Source organism: Polistes fuscatus, unplaced genomic scaffold (assembly GCF_010416935.1).
Source record: "Polistes fuscatus isolate 324 unplaced genomic scaffold, CU_Pfus_HIC Scaffold6, whole genome shotgun sequence".
Lineage (NCBI taxonomy): Eukaryota > Metazoa > Arthropoda > Insecta > Hymenoptera > Vespidae > Polistes > Polistes fuscatus.
The window spans coordinates 4005278-4023954 of record NW_025113140.1 but is presented as its reverse complement, the minus strand read 5'-3'; the positions used below and the strand labels follow the sequence as shown (position 1 = coordinate 4023954).

The 18677-nt window shown below is 29.8% G+C and overlaps 1 protein-coding gene across 1 annotated transcript in view; it reads right to left on the bottom strand.

The window, feature by feature from the left end:
- The window catches only part of LOC122523180 (midasin), a 104958-nt gene that overhangs the window by 25180 nt on the left and 61101 nt on the right, over window positions 1-18677 (bottom strand). The gene's annotated exons all lie outside the window — the stretch shown is intronic.

Sequence of the window (18677 nt, the reverse complement as noted above, 5' to 3'; positions counted from 1 at the left end):
TATATATTAATATATATTAATATTTAATAATAATAATATATATGGTAAATAAATTTTTGTAATGAGTCAAATTGGCTCAGTCCGTAAATCTAGTGTTAAACTATCTTCCGTGATCCTAATCGATCAAAAAATATCAAGAATAAGGGTTGGATGGAAGGGTCAATAATGATGGTGGTTGTGGTAGTGGTGGTGGGTAAGTATTACAAAGGATTATGATAAAAATAAAACAAGAAGAAAATTAGTTAATATCTCGCTCGAGTGACATCTCTCTCCGTACGTTTTTTTCTTTTTTTTTCTTCCTTTTTTAAAACTTCTATTGACAATGTCAAACATTTAATTTAATATCTTTTAAGATGATACAATTATCTGATAGAATATTCGATCACGAGGGGATATGTACTCTTTTAATATTTGCCAAGTAAAGCTCGGAGAGACACCGAATTTCTAAAGTAAATGAACTCTTAATCGATCCACTTTCAATTATTAATTAATTTTTTATTTTTCATGAAGGTGGATACGAGATTTTTAACTTTTCTTTTCTTTTTCTTTTTATTTTTATTTTTTTTTATACTTAGAAAAATTTCTCCATTTAAAAAAGATCATTATTATAGTGTGCAGATGTATTATTTTTGAATCGGAAAGAGATTCCTCAATTGAAAAAAATTATTGACGTTTATCATAAAGATATAAATATATTTCATGGCATTAAAAAGTTTTAATTACTTTTATCTGCGTTTAAGAAAAACTTGACTTAAGAAAAACGAAAAAAAGAAGAAATTATTTCCAACAAATCAAAAACCTGTACCCGAAAGTAAACGTTTCATCGAATCTCCCAGCATAAATCTTTTTTATTCGTGCATAATCCGACAAATAATTATGATATAGCCGAAAGAAAAAAAAAAAAAAAAAAAAAAGAAAAAAGAACAAAAGAAACTTTTCTATTATTGAAAGAACATGTTTGCAAAATCAGTTGAACGTCTCTCTAAACCTGGTGGTTTTTCTTTTATAAATGCTAAAAAAAAAAAAAATCAGGTCGCTTCGTCAGAATTTCTTTTTGTTCGTAAAACTCTGCCTTCCCCCACCTCTCCCCTCCCTCTCCATCTGGTTTTTCTTTTTTTTTTATTTTTTTAATTTTTTATTTTCCAATGAACGTGGTGACACGGATTATATAAAACGTTCGGGATGATACGACACGGCTGACGGAAATCTGTGCAACTGGTGAAATTAACGGATGACATTAAATCCCTGCTCGTGTATTCGACGTTGTCGTATCGACGACCACGAATATATATTTCGTAAAATTCCCAAAAGAAAATAATAATAATAACAATAATAATAATAATAAAAAATAAAAAATAAAAAAAAATAAAAATTCATCGACAATAAAAAAGAACACAATTGTTTCACGAGTATATTATTAATGAAATATTAAAAAAAAAGAAACCCCCTAAATTTAAAAAACATTTTCTCCTCATATTTACTTATGGAATATGTTGATATAATTTTGCGTGCGCACGTGTAGAAGGGGAAGGGGAGAAGAAGAGGAGGAGGAGGAAATAACTGGGCCACTTTGCATAATGATTGAAATTTCGATAAGAAAAAATTCGAAACATCGCATTTGCCTAATATCGGAAAGCATTAGAAGCACTTTATTTAAAGGATGGTGTAAAAGAAAAAATAAACGAAAAGAAATCTTGTAAAAAATCAACCCAACGGTTATTATATTAATATTAATATAATACATCATACATAATGCAAGATACTAGAAAGTATTAATATCTTTTTTTTTCCCCCGCATGCAAGATTAATTACAATATCAATAATGCGGATAATAAAATTCGATCGATAAATTGCAACACCAACGTTGCTTGTATGATTTATGTAATCATTTATGTAACATAACATTTAGTCTAGGTTTATTTCCTGGAATAAACCTAACGCGTTCTCTACTCGTAAAATATTAAATCCAAAAGAAGAAAAATTAAATACATAACAAATAAAATTAATTGTGTAAATTTGTTTCAACGGGATTTATTAAAAAGGAATTGTCTATTTTTTTTTTGTGTCATTTTTTTTCTACAGTTAACCGGTTAGATCAGACAAAGTTAACTTAGCGATTAGCAAGTAAAGCTTAAGAAACTTGACTGGTAAGAAAGTGGCATTTGCAAGTTCAGTAAAAGAGACACCGACACAGCTGTTGTTTTACGACACTCACTTAAGTCTAAACTTTTCCAACCTAGTCATATTCTCGCTTGATTAGCTTTTACGACTATCCAATAAATATCTCCGGTGTAAACGAAACTTCGGTTAAATTAAACCTTAAACTACTTCATTTTTTATTCTCTCTTCTTCTTTTTTTTTTTTTTTTTTTTTTTTTTAAGAATAATTTTATTTTCGATTATATTTCGTGTATGTGTAATAAAATGTTGGAAATTTAAAATAAATAAGAGAGTCGTTAAATTCGGATTTTAATTTGAATTGGTTGAAATTTTTGATAAACACTTTTCATGTCACAAACAAAAATTGTTATTATACACAGAAATAACAATTTAAAAGTAAAATTATATAAAATTTAACAATACTTTTGGAAAATGTAATCGAATAAATAATCTTACCCCCCCCCACACACACACATAGAATTTTATCGAAAGTAATCCAGTTTTCGTCCTCATCTGACTAATGCGAAACCCTTTTATTGAATTTCAGAGAAGAAAGTAAATATTCTGTGAAGTATTTACTTTAGAAGCCAAGTTCTCTCAGTGATCTGGAAACTCTATAAGAAGATTTTAATAGGAACCCCAATGAAGTAGGATTTTAAAAAAGTAGCAGTTCTAAACACAAAAAAAAGAAAGAAATAGAAAAAAAAAAAAAGAAAAAAATAAATAAATAAAATAAATCAAGTAAGAAACCAAATTTAGTTTGGTCAGAATGCAACAATGTGTTTGAATTCAATTTCAATTGTAAATCGTATTTACGAATAACAATTCGTTAAAACGTGTCAGAGTCTTATATTAAAACATTGAAGAAAAATTTTGCATTTCTTTTTTTTTCTTTTTTTTTTTGGTAAAAGAATTCTAATCTTAACAATAGTATAAATAGATTTATCTACATTTTTCGTGAATATAATATTAAGAAGAAAATGTTAGTAAATTAAAAAAGAAAAAAAAGAGAAAGAAAAAGAAAGAAAGAGAGAGATAGAAAGATGATAAAAAGGAAAATTAATAAGGAAGCAGGTAGAGAAAGAAACGGAGAGAAGATTACGAGATAGACAGATCAAAAAAAACTATATATTAAAGAAGAAGAAAGAGAAAGATTAATAAAGAAAGTAAGAGAAAGGATGATGGGAAAAAAGGGTAAAAAAAAAAAGATTGAGTAAGAGAACAAAAATTGTGGGAGTAAAGAAAGAAGTCAAGAAAAAATGAAGAAGAAATAGAGAGAGAGAGAGAGAGAGGGAGAAGTTGGGAAAGGGAAAAAGAAATTAATAGTGAGAGAATAAAAAATTGAGAAGTAAAGAAAGAAGTCAAAAAGAAATGAAGAAAAAACAGACAGACAGAGACAGACAGAGACAGACAGACAGAGAGATAGAAGAAAATTGCGTACGAGTGAAGTTGGTAGGTGGGGTTGATAGAAGATACAGGTAAATATTCGTACGTTGGAAGTCTTTGATCTTTAGAGAGAGAGAGATAGAGAGAGAAAGAGAGAGATCACATTACAGAGTCCAGTGTCGTTTTAACGTCATTGCCTTTCTACTAACGAGGAAATATCGCGAGTGGTAGAAGCTTTCTCGACTCTTAGAGGAAAGTTAGTGGGTTGTGCTTGCATCCTCTTTGAGAGGCTACTTTCCTCTACGTAAACACAATTGTCAGTTAAATGCCACTCGCTAGTTCTATCTCTTGTGCGTAACCATTTTCCCTCCACTAACGATTCAACCCCTAATCGTATCCGAATTCCATTCCACAGTCCTTCTTCCTAACCAAACGAAAACTGCTACCTCTTCCTACGAGAAAGCTAGCACCCTTTAGAAAATCTGCCAACGAAAGCTGTTTCCTTCCTTCCTTTCTTCCTTCCTCTCGTGTTATACTCGATTTCAACTTATTGGAAGAAGCTTTAAACCTTTGAACTCATATATCACCACATCGAATGTGACCAATACAGGATTTTCGAGAAAATTAAATGTCATCTTTTTGAAATTTGTCCAAGGAAATAGTATTTTTTTTTGTTTTTTTGTTAGAACGTTGGCTTGCTTAATATAATGTTTCTTTTCTAACGAATTATATACAGTATATATTATTTCGTTTATTATCGGAGAAAAATCATTAATCACGTTTTGCGTATATTTTTGACGAGTAAATGACTTTTTTCTTTTTTTTTTTTAATTTACTAAACCATTACTAAATGAAAATATTGATAAAAATTACGTATATTATAATAACATATTAAACCGATGTTATATTTTATCCAATCACATTTTTACATATAAAAATAAATACAAATATCGAGACGCAACAATATTAAAGGGGAAAATAAAAACAAAAGAAAAAGAAGAAACAAAAAATCGGGGTTCGTATCGTTGGGAAGTATCATTTCCGAAGAGATCAATATTTTTATCAGTATTAGATACTCTTACGGTAACATCAGGTATTAAATGGAACGACTATTCTTGATAAGAAAATATCTATTCGGTTAGGTTCTCGAAGTAGAGTTTATCGAGGTAGCCTAACGAAAATAATCCTAGCACGTACGTACGTGTTCACAAACCGTATAAATATAAATGGTCACACGCGTGTGTGCGTTTGTGTGTTTGTGTGTGTGTTTTTTTCCCCTCTCCATAAATTAGAGATTTCTCATGGGATCGTATCTTTCGTAGTTAAAACAGGATCGATAAGATTCTGAAAGCTCTTCTGGCTTTTTCTACGCAATGTAATCCCAAGACTAAAGCTCGACTAAACATTAGTTCTGTCTAGTATAATCCACGAAAAAGAAGGAGGAGGAGGAGGAGGAGGAGGAGGTAGGTCGTCGTGTCGTTTACGATGTAACCAAAAAGATCTCTGGGCTAAGTTCAGAAAAAGCATAAGGAGCCCCTTCAACGCAAACTATTTGTGAAAGTTGAACATTGCTAAAGCTAAAGCTTAGGAAACGAGCGTTCCACTTTAAAATCAGTTCGAAACATTTTCTTACTTAATTCCATTTAAATTCTAAACGTTTCTCATGTTCTAAACTAACCGAATATTACAAAGTACATCTGCTATTTAAACGTACGCGTATATATTGTATTGTTTTATTCATATATTATTATTTTATTTATATATGTATGTGTGCATGTATGTATGCATGCGTGGCTAATTTGGATGTACGGAAAATTCAATATATATTAGTTCATATGTTTATAAATATGGGTAAATGTATATAATTGCGCATTTTACACAACTATATGTAACGACTTTAGTGAAAATATAAATTATTCTAGATCGCGACGAGTTAATTATTTTCCATTATTCAAAGCTTTTCTTCACTCGCTGCGATATTTTATTAAACTTTCATGACGATTTTTCTTTAGATACTCGTTTCAACGAATTACACGTTTAAGAGAAGTTTAAAATGGAATTAAACGAACTTGCGAGATTCGCTGAAGGAGTTTTAATTCAAAGAAAAATCATTTACTTTTGGGGAAGAATTTAGTTCTTTTTTTTTTTCACGGATGTTCACGAATTTCGAACTATTTTTGTGTGTGTGAATTGACTTCTTTTATATTATATATCATAGATCATATTCTGATAATCAAGGACAATAATATAATTATTAATAATTTTCTAGTTGTATTGGTAATATAACGTATAATAAATAAATATTAAATTAATAATTTACGTAGAAATGTATTAGGAATGTTATTAAAAAATAAATATCTTATCTATTTATTAAATGAATAATACTAATGTAGTAGTAATACGCGTAATAATAAAAATTTATAATAACTACACAACTATGCATGTGTAATTTTACACTAATATCGCTACTAATAATATATTTATATAATACTAATATTATTATTATTATTAGATTATGATTACTTTAAATTAAATAAAATACTAAAAACGGAAATTAATTTCCGAACAAAGTGGTAGTTTTAATCATTCCACGTAACGTATATAACTATAATATAATATATAAAATATGTATATTTATATTTATATAATTTTCGTTATACAAACATATATATGTAAAATTGTTCTTTTACACGTTAATCCTGTTCGAATTAAATATCTTGACGCGAAATGCTATTTCACGTAGTGATATTTCACAAAAGCTCGCAGAAAGCTTATATCCCGTAACACAAGTATATCGTTCACTTCTAAGAAAATAGCTCCTCTCTTCTTGATTTCACAAAAGTTTTGCAATCCTCTCGTAGTTTCGAAACACCTACGAGGAAAAGTTATTTCCACTTCCTACATCCCGAAGAAACGTCTCTACTATTTCTTATGCATATCTAACACAACAAATAATATTTACAATAGCAATTTACGTACGTGACTTTTAAAAATATGAATAACATAATTTATTGTTAAAATTTCTCTCTGATACATTATTAATTCAAAAAAATATGAAATTAAAATCAATAAAAGAAAAAGAAAAAAATTAAATTGTTTGTGATATGAAAATTTCATGACATTACGAAAAATTAAATAATTTAATTTAATGATTGCGTACCTTTTGTTTCGAAAATAAACATTCGAGTATTGGTTTGAATAAAAAAAAAAGTAAAGTGAGGGGTGAAAGGGGGAGGGGGAGAAGCAAAAAGAAAAAAAAAAAATTAAAAATGAAGAAGTCGATTTCCTCCCCCAACCCCTCCCCTACCCCTCTCAGAACTCTGGCGAAGCAAAAAGCGGGAAATTAATTAATCCCGTGTTGCTTTTATTCTCGTGAAGATTCGTAGGCGTAGGAGAAAAAAAACGAACAAATGAACAAACCCGACGAATTTAATTTTCTTTTTTTTTTCTAGTTTTTTTTTCTTTTTATTTTTATTTTTTGTTCTCTTTGTAAACTAAACACAATTTCGTTCGAATCATAGCAACATTCTACTTGGAAAAGCTTCATACATATTGTACTATGGAAACTTTTGAACTTGTTCACTTTTGAAAGTGCACCTGATATTAGCTTGAATTTTCAATTCTTTATGATCCTAAATTTGCTATGCGATTTTAACACGTTTTCTGGTGAATAAATCGAGAAATAATCATAATTTTAAACAAAACTTTTTTTAATCGATCAAACCCTCGTATAGCAAGACCATAGTAATCTTGCAATTTTCATACTCAATTTTACTTGAATGATTAATATTTCTTAAGTTCAATAAATCATTATATTTATTTTTTACTTCATCTTTAAGGTTCTAAATATTTTCAAAATATAAACTGCTATTATTATAATCTAATAATAATATTATTGCATAATAACTGGTATAACATTGCACACAAAAAAATTGCTTTTTTTTATATACAATAATTAAAAAAAATATAAGCACACGTGTTTGAAGAAAAGCAAGTTAAACATGAAACTATTCACTTATTTAAAAAAATAATATATGTATCATTTTCATTCTTAATATGAGATAAACAATTCAAATAGCATATTTTAGTTAACATGAGAAGAATTAGGTTATCGTAAAATTGTGTGAAAATCTTGTAAAAATTAATAGAAAATTTGGTTAGATGGAAATTTTAATGGCTGATGCAATTAACGTGTACGTATGTGTGAATTGGATATGAGAATTGCTCGACAATCAGCTCGTTAAATCGTCTTATTCGAGAAGATAGATATGTCTCAAGAGAAGACGATCGTCACGGATTAATTAAATGTGATTAAACTCAAGAGAGGATAGTACCAGGTGCAGAACTAGTAGTCCTCCTCCTGTGCAACGAATTTCGTCCATTTACGTGAGAATCTTATTTCTCTCTACATAACAAGTACGTTGCTATCATAGAAAAGAAAAAAAAAAAGAAAGAAAGAAAAAAGGGAATAAAAAAATAATTCCCTTAAAAATACGAAACCTTATGAAAATATAATGCATGATTAAAAAAAAAAAAAAAAAAACAACAAAAACAACAACACCAACAGAAATTCTACTTCACCAAACGAGAAATGAAATTTTAATTGCAAATAATATCGTATATTACGAACAAACGTAACCTTTTATCAAAATGTTTGATTATTTATTTAAAAATCGCGCGACAAATGTACGTACTTTCTTCGTTTTATATGATATATTCGGTTTATTTTTTTAATTTTATTTATATATCCCACGAAAATAATTCCAAAATAAGTTTCGTCCACATTTTGTATTTGCTAAAACATTTATTTATCTATCAAATATTTAACTTTTAACTTGATTTAAAGTAATCAATCCCCCATTGAAAAGAGACGGTCAACAAAGAAATAGGATTTCCAATCGAATTTTCTAAGAGAAATTTTTCGATCGTCTCGTCCTTCTCTTTTTTTATTTTATTTTTTTTTTTTAATAGCCGCAACACGATAAGCCATTTTAAGAGATCCCTCGGGTAGAAGTCGAATTTGTTGTTTTCTTTTTTCTTCCTTTTTTCTATTTTTCTTGTATTATTCTTTTTTTTTTTTTTTTGTAACTCGTGGCAGGAAGATAAACGTGGCATCCGTTTCTTGAAAGCAACGCGAAAGAGGAATTTTCTTTGCGCAAACTCGGTTTAAACAAGCAAGTTTACCCTCGGTGGTATTGAGTTACACGATACACATTGTACTTTTTTTAAGTAAATTTGCATAAGTCAGTTGAAAGAGGAAAAAAAAAGGATATCATACTACAGAGTTAGGGTGGAAAATATTTGAAAGATTCGATGTAGTAACCTCCTCCAAAAAAAAAAAAAGCAAAAAATAATTCATTTCTCTCTCTCTGTTTCTCTGTTGGTTTGTCCCAATCGTTGTCCCCATCTCCCCCTCCCTCCCCCATTCCTTTTACATCTAAATTCGTACGTTGTTCTACACGTTCTTTGAATTCCCTGAATTCACCACGTTCCTGTCATGACTAACATTTTTCCAGAGGTCTCTCTTTTATTTCTCTCTCTTTCTCTTTCTCTCAACATTCTGTCTCCATTGAAAGAATCGTTAGAACGCTTATAAAATATTCGATAACTTCGAACCTGCAACCCTCGTCGACTATTTCTCTCTTTTCGATGTTTGTTCTTCGATCGATCGAATCGAACTTTTCGAATAAATTGTTATTTTCTTTCCCCCCCTCCTCCCTCCCCCCTCCAGCCCTACTTTTTCTTATTCGTTTTTCATTTTTGCTACGTTGGAAAAATTAATATCCCGATATTCGTCAATTATTTGTATACAGCATGATTGCAAGTATAATTTTTTAGAAAAAAAAAAAAATAAAAGAAAGAAAAATCGAACTTGACAAACATTTCGATACCGCGACAAAGTTTTCTTATCGATTATTTCATTAAGCGTAAATTAAATTAAGCGAATGATTGTCTTATTTTCTACCTTCGATTTCATTTAATTTCTACTTTTTCCTTCTTTCTTTGTCGATTACCGATTGTTTGATAAAATTCAATCTTTATCATACTTTAATTGTTTCAACACTTATTTCTAACAAAGGTGTCGAACAGACATGCCTTTCGAAAGTTTCGATTAAGAAATTATTATTCGATTAAAAGTTCAATCTTTTTTTCTTAATACTAATTTTTAACTATTCCTATAACTAATCGTTGAATTAATTATGTTATGGTATATTAAAATAATAATAATAATAATAATAGAGAGCATTAAATAGAAAAATTCATTTTCTGTAGCAAATAATTGACAGTTGCACGCAAAATGATATCTTTAAATCGAAATATGTAACGCACAAAGTAGATAAAAATAGTATTAATTATTAGCGAATAAAAACACGTCGAGTAGTTGGTAAGAAGAAATTGAAAAAAAAAAAAAAAGAATGAAATAAACTATCCCTGATGCGAAGAAAAATAAAGAAGGAAATGATTTCGATATGTTAGAGAGAGTCAGCAGGATCGAAGATGAGTTAAGATCTCCCACGAGGGTCTGACATTTTTCATCCAGTGGAAATCTGTTGAACTTTGGACACGATCTCTTCTTTCTCTCTCTTTCTTTTTATTTTTTTTTTTCAAAATAATTTCTTTTTTTATTTTTCTTCCTTTTCCTATTTTCCTATCTCTATTCTTGTTCTCAAGAATCATTTTGAGAGAAACTTTTAGAACGTGTACGTGTGATGGTGGTGTCCGCCGACTACTGGGGATTCGAACAAACGCAAAAACCAACGAGATATCTAATGGAATGGACGTTGGCACGCCGCAGTAAGGATCGATGTTGTTTTATCGGTTAAGAAAACAGAATCCAAGTGTACGCTTCTCTCTTCCTCCTCCTCTTCTCTTTGCCTTTCAACTAGAAAACCCCTCTACGAGTTTTATTCTTACATTCGGAAAAGTATAAAATGAATCGAACACCGAAGATGTTTCACAAGGAACACTACTAGTATATAAAAGTTATTTAAGGAAAATACATTTGGTGCTTCATATCCTTCCTCCTCCTCCTCCTCCTCCTATTCGCGAATTTCTTCTAAAATGTTCAATTTAACGTATCATTTTTTTTCCCTTCTAAAGAAAAAAAAACAAACAATTTTCAAATAATAGTAGTACACATTTTGCAATAAATCTTGAAATAGATTTACAATGCTAATATTTTAAATATATTTTTTATAAGATATTTAATATTATATATAATTATATTATATTATATTATATAGTATAAAAAATATAATATATATATTTTTTATAATATTATAATTTTATAATATTTTAAATATATTTTTTGGAATTAACTTATTTTTTATTAATGGGCAGTAATATCGCATTGCCATGCTTGAATAACTATGTTTATTATTAAATTAAAAATCTAAATAACAAAATATGTATAAATTATTCGATAATATTCTAGAAATCTTCAAAGTGTTAATAAATTTTTGCAAATTGTTTTCTTTCATTTTTAATAACAATAACATTAAATAATGCCGCAATCTTAGAGGGGCAGTAAAATCAGCCATTAAAAATATAATGTGATTAAAAAAATCAAATTGTCTTGTTTCATTTCGTTCATATTTCGCGTGTGTTTCGAATAATCCGCGAACAATGGCCTCCTCTCCTCCCCCCCTTACGTTGCATAATTACAACAACAAAAAGTAGAGGGAGGGGAAAAAAAAAGAGAATTTGACAAGGAATTTGGTTGGGAATGAAACAAAAGGGCTTTGGGAAAGATTACTGCAGTAAATCACAGGAAGTGTGGTAGTATTACTAGGATCGATATCTCGATCGATGATACCCCAGGTGGTACATTTTCCTGCCTATCGGAAAGCAATGAATCTTTTATACAGCTTCAGGCCAACCAGAACAACGTGTTGGTTGGCATGCGTGTAAACGTGCCGACGAAAAAGGTTGTCGCTAGAGAAGAAACGATATCGATGTCCAAAAAAGATGGAAAAAGATTTAAGGTGAACCAGTTGTGGGAAGTAAGAAGGGGGAATTGGAAGGTTGAAGAGGATTGGAAGAGGATTGGTAGCTAGAGGAGGATGTAACATCAATTTTATTTTATCTAGCCGACAGAAGGTTATCGTTGCCTTTATCAGCGTTTTGATGTCCTACGAAAGAATTCTTCCATGTTCAAAAAGGTATCCTAAAATCTTACATACTTTACTAAACTTTTTTTTTTTTTAAAGAAACGTGATAATCGTCGTGAAGAAAGAAAGAAAGAAAGAAAGAGAAAAATAAACAATACTCCAGATATATTTTCTATTTTCTTCTTCTGGGGGAGGGGGTTTCTTTTTTTTGTTTTTTTTGTTTTCGTTTCCAAGTTTTCTTCTACATCTCTCAAAACCAATGCCAATTTTCCTCTTTGCCAATTTTCGTTGTTGTAAAAAACCTTTCCATTGATCTACTAACTCTAATTGCCGGGGTGCGCCCTTTCGCGTTGAAGTAGGTTTTATTTTCTCTTTTTCTTTTTAATTTTAGTTTTAATTCATTTTTGTTTTTTATTATATACGAAAGATATCGTAATTTTTGCCATCACAACTTTTTAATTCTCTAATTGACGTAATTTACTTTGAAGAGTTTTTCTAAATGTATATATATGTTCCGTACGACAAATTTTGTTTGAACTTTTTTTTTATCTCGCTCATTTTTCAAACGTACGAAGTCTCGTAAAAAATCGTGAATTGTCCTTTAATAATCCTTAAAATTCGAGCATTAATTATTTCTCTCTCTCTCTCTCTCTCTCACATATTGTCGTCAAATTTAATGATTGATAATAATAAATGTAACCCCGACGAACGATAAACCCCGTGAACGAAAAATATGCGAGAAAAATTTGCAAGTCGAGAAAAAAAAAGAAAAAGAAAATACAACTCGTGTCACCATTCCACGGTAGCATGATACACCATGGTGTGTAGTCTCCATGCATGATACCATGGAAGCAAACGGAGCGAGAGATTATCCTTGCAACAAGCAGCGATTCGCATTCTTAAAATATCGGTAGAAATACACAGCAGAATACGCTTCTTACAGTGGCACGAGTGGCTTGAAAAAGATTTCACTGTAAATGCGCGTGGCAGTCAACGTGTTTTTAACATGCAGAGAATTTTTCAATGTAAAACACAGACCAAGAGAAAACCACCACCCCACATGTCGTCACTACTATTATACTACACACATTGCGAACTAACTCTGTGTCCGGTTCTTCTTCTCTTTTCGTTCAACAATTTTCGTCGAGAGAATTCAAGAACAATAAGGATAAAGTAAAATAATAGAAATTCCATTTTATCGCGACTGGAAAAACACGAACGTGAGTTAGTGCTATCCGAACTAACAAACTCGAACATTTTCTCTCCTTCCTCTTCCCCCTCCCCTAGTTCCACCCTTGGCTCCTACCACCATTTTCATCCTTCTCATTCTCCTACCCCTCTGTACGATTGAATTCACGTCAGAAAGCACGAATGAATTTTCTTTTGGTCTAATGTAAAGAAATGAGAAAACAAACCGTAAACAATCCTCTATAAAACACTTCAATTAATTCGTTATTCTTTTTTTATTTTTTTTTTCGATTTTATTTTTATTTTTTTTTTTAAATTAAAACCGATCTTTTAAAACGCAACACGAAAGCCTTTTTGTATTCTTATTATCATTTCTTTTATCAATTCTACATTTTGTTTTTTTTCCCCATAATTTTCGATCTTTTTTTTTCTTTCTTTCTTTTTTTTTTCTTCGTATTTTTTTATTTTTTAATTTTTTTTTTTATTTTAAATTCATCCTCTCTTTCTCTCTCTCTTTTTCTCGAATCTCATAACTTTCAGTAAGAATTTAAGAAAGCAATCTAAATAAAAGGATCTCTCGTTCGTTGACTTCGTGAAAAGTGTTCAGGAATTTTTCCTATGTGATTTCTGTTAAACGATATCCTTCCTGACATTGATAGATCAATTTTTAGATCAATCAGTAACCTCGTTCATCACATCTAACTCCTTCTCTCCCCTCCCCCCGTCCTATTCATCCAACCCTCCTGCGCCATCCCATTACTTCTTCCTCGTATATAATAAAATGGTAGTGGATTCGAGAAATACATTTTACATTTTAGAAAGATTTTTCGTTAAATTTGTTTTGTAGTAATTAAATTATACTCATTATATTTTATTTTTTTTTTTATTCGTTCGTATTTAAATGATGAACGATTTTTTATACGAAGTTAATACTTTTAACGAAACCTTTACGCCATCCCTCTGCCAGGTTGAAATTTATTTTTATTATAAATGATATTTTTTGTTGTTTTCTTCTTAAAAATTATAAAGATAAAAAGATTAAAGTGTGATTATTGATGTGAGATTGATCGTACTTTCGTATGATTTTTAATGACATTTTGAAGAATATATAAAGTGTGCACAGATTACGATTGAATTTATACGAAAAATAAAATATTCTAAAAAAGTAAACTTCAATATAAAATATAGAAATATGTTAGAACTGAAAATGAATTAATATTCCACTCGTGAACGTCGATAGAATTGTCATGTAAGTTGTGGAATGATAATTCTCGAGGAAAGTTTGGTAACTACGTGTACAGAATACTCTCTCTTTCTCTCTTTCTCTCTCTTTCTCTGCAATGAAATAGTAAAATCGATTAAAAATATTTATTCTCCAATAAAATATTTTAATGCATACCAAAAAATACAGCAGTCCCCACATTTTTCATCACGAACAAAAAAAAAACACTTTGTATGAAAAATATTCTTAAATAATTTCAAATATCGATTACCCTCCCTTATTCCCCTCACCCCAACATATTTAAAAACTCACATTTTTGTTTAAATTTTCAAACTCTAATATGATGAAAAAAAAAATAATAATAATAAAAAAATATTCCACGATCCCCGAAAGAAAAATTGAATTTACAAAAATTTCAATAAAAAAAAAAGAAAAGAAAGAAGAAAAATCAATTGATGTTTTATAATTACACAAACATTTTACATTTGACTTGTAAATAACATCGTAGGAAATGCAATTCTATTACTGTCAATTCTTTCGATTTTTTGTTCCTGTTTTTTTTTCTTCTTCTTCTGTTCGTTGCAACGGAAAAGTTTATGACACGGGCAGAAATAGAACGAGTCATTTCGTGAATTATTCAAAAAAAGAAAACAAAAAAAAACATGAATCCATCGAAAACAAACGTTGCTCAATCACGAAAGAGAGAAAAAAAAGGATAGGAGGAGTGGAATATTTGTGGTCCGCGTGTTAGAAAAATTCACGTAACATACACAATATTCGGTAAATGAAGTTACTTTTTTTTTCTCTTCACGAAATACTCGCGCGAATTTGCAAATGTGTTTAATTTGAAAAATATAATTATATTTAAGCAAAAAGAAAAAAAAAAGAAGTATTTTGTAGATCTAACGATAAATTATTTTCGATACCGGATAAAAAGTTTTGTGTGTGTGTGTGTGTGTTGTTTTGTGTGTGTGTGTGTGTTGTTTTGTATGGAATGAGACAAGAAAAGATTGGAAATGGTATTTTACTGTTTTCTATTTCAATAGGAACGCAAAAGCGCTGATCCGTTGATTTCAAATTACATAGGTGATAAACTAGATCAAAGTTCACATTCGTTTACGTTTTTTTAGAGGTAACAGGAGGAAAATTTATCGAGCGGAATCTTGAAACATATACGTGTACTACGTGTACGTGTACGTGTATGCGTTTGATCGTATATACTACTCAGTTACATCAAGTAAACGACATTACAGATTTATTCAACGACTCATAGTCTATTGTGCGAGCATGTTAAGTACTTTCGTTTTATAGGATGTTCATAAATTCGATATGTATATATGTATATACAAAATCGAAATGTTATTAAAAATGATTAATTATTAACTTAGATAGATCATATTTTAGATAGGATAAATTTAAAAAATTTAATATTTCAAAAATTTAATATAAAAAATTTAAAAAAAAAAATTTAATATTTCAGTTATATCAGAATTATAATAATATGTCTCTCGATACACGTTTCGTTGGTACGCAAAAATCAAACTGATATTCTATTTTAATTTATGTGTGTTTAACTCATAGACAGTGTACAATCATATATTTGAAATACGTCATATTTTTGTATACTTTATAAATAATTATTTATTAATCAACCAATGTTATTTCATTATTATCCATTGATATTAAATATTAAGCTCAATTAAATGATATGTATATATTTAACACGTTGAGTGCTACGTCAGTCCCTAGAGACTGACACTGAACTTTCCGTTCAGGTCGCATCAGTCCCTCGGGACTGACAGTAAACTTTTGGTTTGGACAGAGTGGGGTCTTACTGATTGTCTCTTGGTACCATCGTCTTTATGCCACCTGAGCAAAAATTATACCAAAATCAGCGCCGTACTCAACGTATTAACAGGCCAAATATTTCGTTCCGTTTTTAAACTTACGTAACTCTGTTCACTTGAGCCAAATGAAACAACATTTTTAGGACACATCGAATATCTCGTTTTATTTTTATGTCAATGGGGTCAATAATATCCTATTTTAACGAAAGTGCTGACTTCGAATCATTCAATTATTGTTTTTTTTTCCCGGTGGATATTTGTAATGATAAATAAAAAAAAATAAAAAAACCACCATAGAGCGTTCGAAAACAATTCAACAGTACCTGCCATTATCGTATTAATCGTAAAATTAATCGCCTTGGCGATTATTAAAACCATTGAAAATTATTCAATGCACATTGGTTGAAATTGAATATCGGTTTGATATTCATCGTGCGATTAAAGGAACGCATATTTAAACATACTAATTTTAATAATTAAAACTAACTTTTTTTTTTAGAAAAGATTAAGAAATTAATAATCTTCGTATGCCAATATAAAATAATTTTATTAACATTCTTAATGTTGGATCGTCATTCGTGAACGTTCTAGATCCTAAAAAAAAAATTCACCATAACTTTTATATGCTTCTATAAAAAGGTAATCAAGTAAGAGGTAATAACATTGATGGTACGATCGTTTCCTAACCACAAAATGTCCCTATCGGCTTCTATTAAATGGATTTCGTTGTTCCAACACGCTTGAATACGCCGATACAACGAATGCAACAAGGACCAATGCTATTTGGTTAGACGAATGCATGTAAATGGCATTCGAAATTAACACTTCATTAAACTATTTCACGCTTGATAATTTTTCTTTATTTCCTTTTCTTTTTCTTTTTTTTTCTACTCTAACGAACGCTTCATTTTAAAAAAAAAATTGAAATATGGGAGAAGTGCATAAGGAAAATAAGAAAAAGAAAAAGAAAAAAGACAGGTTGTCTCGTTTTAAACAATAAAATGTAATATTTATGATTTCATAAAAACCAATCATTAAAAATTAATCCGTCAAATTTAGATATACTAAAAATTGAATAAAAATATAAATCACGGTATTAAGTATTCGTAAAAAAATATTTATTAATTTTTTATCAATGATCAAATATGAAAAATATTGAAATAGATCGAACATTTTTGTATAAATATCCGAAATTATTTAAAAAAGAAAAAATCGTTTAATTGTTTAATGGCAAAGTAGGTTGAAATTTGATAGAGAGAAAACAATTTGACGATCAATTCGAAAGCGATCATCCATCCTTTTTTTTTTTTTTTAAATCCTTCTTCTTAAAGCAAAGAATCATATTATCCGTAATTGAAGATCGGAAAGCATCGAAATAAATCGATTCTTTCTAATATCCAACATTGATTCGAAAAATTCTTTTTTTTTTTTTTTCTTATTTTTCTTCTTCTTCTTCTTTTCCTTCTTCTCAATCGGTAAAATAAATACGTCAAGATTCAATGAAAGAAAATTTACGATCGATCAGGAAATAAGTGATTTCATTCTTGTAAATCCTTCCTTAAATAAAAGAATCGTTTCTATCGATGATTAAATATCAGAGCCATCGAAATAAATGTATTCTTTCCTTCTTCTTTCTTTCGATAAACAACAATATAACACAGATTTTATAAAATAAAATTTCATATTGAAAAACATTCAAATGGATCAATTTTTCATTATATTAAACATTGTGATTCAGAAAATGTTTCCTTTTCTTCAATCCAAAAGATAAATATATCAATTTCTCGAAATAGAAAATTTGCGATATGAAAATGTTTCCTAAAAGTATAAAAATGTATGAAAAATATGATTGGAAAGAAAATAATTTTTTTAATCGTTCAAAACTCTCTCTCTCTCTTAAAAAGAAAACTGAATAATAAATTAAAATAAATATAATAATTAAATTGTGTGTTAAATAATATAAAAGGAAAAAAAAAGAATAGAAATTATAAATCAACTCAGATCCTTAGCAACGAAGTTGAACAAATTTGATCCCCAATCGGAAATAATTCAACGTAAAACCCAAGAACTATCATCGAATAAATTTAACAGCCCTACAAACTTAACCATCCATTGAAAACAAAATTCCAGCCCATTATCTTAACTCTCCCATAAATCTCGGTATATTTAGGGAAAAAGTACGAAAGAGAATACATCAAAATTGTAAACAATTGAAAAATGGAAGCAATTGTCTAGTCGATTTTGGATGATACTTCCGGTACTATCGTGATATCTGAGTCTTGTCATCGTCGGGAGTTATCGTAGAAAGAAAAAGAGATAGAGAGAGTACCATATGTGTGTATGTGTGTGTGTAGAATATGGCGTTGGTAGAAAGCGATGACGTTAGTGTTGGGGGATGGATAGTCAAGGGATGCTGTGGCAAAGAGCAAGCAAGCAAGCAAGCAAGCAAGCAAGCAAGCAAGCAAGCAAGAATAAAGGAGAGAGAGAGAGAGAGAGAGAGACAGAAAGAGAGAGAGAGACAGAAAAGAGAGAGAGAGAAAGAAAGAAAGAAAGAAAGAAAGAGCGTGCGTGAAAGAGAAAGAGAAAGAGAAAGAGAAAGAGAGAGGGTTTGGGAAGAAGAGAGGGAGGCTAGAAAATGAGAGAGAAAGGAAAGGGCGGGACGTAGAGGGTTGGTGGGGAGAAGGGGTTCAGGGATGGTAGATGAGGGTGGAGGGCGGTGGACCAGGAACAGGAGGGAGAGACTCGGCTTCGAATCAGGGGTTGC